We start from the raw sequence: 2,657 nt of genomic DNA, 5'->3' as shown, positions 1-2,657 counted from the left end.
GCTTTACCCACTGAGCCATCTTCCCAACCACTCCTTTACTGTTCCTTAACTGAGACCTGACTCAGGACATCCGTATTAACATTCCCAAATTTTGGAAAGCTCTGATTCCAATCCCAGAGCCATGGGAACATTGCTTGCTCTTCATTTTCTTATAGGTCTCTTCTTCTGTTTCACTTTTAAAAACTCAAAAATTTCACACACAGGTAAAATGGCATTTTGATCATATGTGATTCTCCCTCCTCCCTTCACCTTCCCCCACTTCCCCTATTGCAGTAAATATTAAAAACAGAACACCGGCCCATGTTATCGCCGGCACAGTCCAACCACATGGCATCAGCTGGCCAAGAGCACCCAAACTGTCTCCACCTAACTCGCTAAGTTCCCAATTTTACTGCCAGCTACTCTCTGGGCCCTGCAGTGATCTCACCATGGCTAGCCTAAGCATCAACCACCCTTGTGGTTCCCATGGCTGGTTGCTGCCATACCAGCCCCATGCAACATCTGCCCACCTCATGACTCTCTTGCTGTTGACTCTGTTCAGTCACAATTCCTAGTAACCCAGTAAAATCAAAACTCTAGAAGCTTGTAATTTATCAATCAGATTTAGAGCAGTAAATTCTCACCCCACAAAATGTCCACACAATGAATTCAGAGCCAGTTGATATTGATATAAACTACCCACCTAGATAAGACAAATTGTCCTGTAATCCCTTTTATTCATAGCTACCTATGGCTATTTAAAGCGCACGGATCTGGGTCGTCCTTCTCCTCCTCTGTCTTGGTTCTTCTCCCTCCTTTTATCTCTCTCGCCTCTCAAAAACTCTGTGCCCGCCTTTCATTTTCACTGCCCAATCACAGGCCTTGCTTTATCTTATGCCTGACCTCACCTGCATATAGACATCAACCCACAGGTAAAATGGCATCTTGTTCATATCTACTTCTCCCTCCAGCCCTCCCCTCCTCCCACGTCCCCTTTAATAACTCCCTCTCAATACCTGTCTTCTTGTCTTCTTCTATTACACACTTACACCACATGCACACACATACACACTCATGCCCTCACACACTCATACAACCACTTTTGCCTTTGGTCGTGCATCTGCTGGAAATGCTCTCGGCATAACATCCATCTACAGTAGTGACTGTCCTCAAGGCCTATCTCATCTGTCAGCCACTTATCTGTATGAACTTCCCCTGACAATCTGTTTTTCACCCTCAGGTCTTATAGTAACAGAATCATTTCTTCCTCATCTGATCCTGATGCCGGTCACTCACACCTTCCCTATGACATTAACCACTCTGTATCGTGCTTATTCAACCTATAACTTTTAAATAATGAAAGTCTTTCCAGTCACCAGGTTCAGAGAACTCAAACAATTGCTGACCTGGAAGAGTCTTCCTGGTGGTTAGGTCTCATAGTGTCGAGTGCAAGCTGCCACGGGAGAAGAGTAATCAACAGTCCTACCCAGCTATAAACCCTGCAATCAACAATGATTGACTCAGCAAGATATGCCCAACAGTGCAATGTGGTACTAACATCTTGGATGAAACAAAGCTGTCTGACTGGACTAGAAGTCTGATCTACAGGAGGGAACCTAATGCTTGGCACTGTTGGCACTGAAAACCTAGCCAGGAACCCATGGCTGGAGGTCTAGAGGAGAACCTACCACCACCATTTTTCCTAAAGTAATAACTGCCTTCTAAATATTTATTCTCATACCCAACGATGAGTGTAGTTCTTAGCCCTCAACGAAGAAGTCTCTTTTTGCAGATAATGGAAGTTATTGCAGAGATCCATAACTGGTCAAAGTGCAGAGAATAAGGGACTGTCAAGTGGCTGTCCTCAAACATACCACCAACACTCAAAGCTTAGGGAACATCTCACCCCTATTTGAGGAGACTTGTGAGCCTTACCCCTTCAATACTGAAATATTGACTGGTGTGTATTGTATAGGTTTTAGGGAAGCAATCATAGCTTTGAGCAGCATCCCTGTCAAGTTCAGAAGACAACGGTTTTATAACAATTTAATTGCTTCTCTGGCTCTTAAAGATTTCCATCCCCTCTTCTGAGATGTTCTCTAAACTTTTTTTTTGTCAATTTAACACAAATCTAGACTCATCTAAGAAAAGGAAAATTCAACTGAAGAAATGACTCCATCAGATTGTCCTGTGGACAAGTCTGTGGGGCATTTTCTTGAATAATAATGAATGTGGGAGGGCCCTACCTACCATTGATGGTACCATTCTTGGGCATATGGTCCTGGGTTGTATCAGAAAGCAAGCTGAACTTTCTTGTTTGTTCCTGATGCCATCTACATACGACAGACCTAGCCCCAGGGCCACAGATTAATGATCTGAGTTTATTTGAAAACTATCATTACCTAGAAAGTCTAGCTATGATGGAGAACATCACAGAAAACCACAACTGGTCAAAACACAGAGAACAACTGATAATAGTGTACCCAGCCCCAATTGATACATCTACAACAGAACTCCTATCCCTAATGGTCAAGGAACATCACAGAAGGGAGGATAACAAGATTACAAAAGCCAGAAGAAGTCTTCTATGAGATTGTGTCTCTCAGAAATGACAGGTAAGCTATACCCATGACATCACAACAGTATGCCTCCCTAACCAAGACACAAACACAAACGAC

This window comes from Rattus norvegicus, chromosome X, assembly GCF_036323735.1.
Source record: "Rattus norvegicus strain BN/NHsdMcwi chromosome X, GRCr8, whole genome shotgun sequence".
In the NCBI taxonomy this organism is placed as follows: domain Eukaryota; kingdom Metazoa; phylum Chordata; class Mammalia; order Rodentia; family Muridae; genus Rattus; species Rattus norvegicus.
This window is presented reverse-complemented; position numbering follows the sequence as displayed.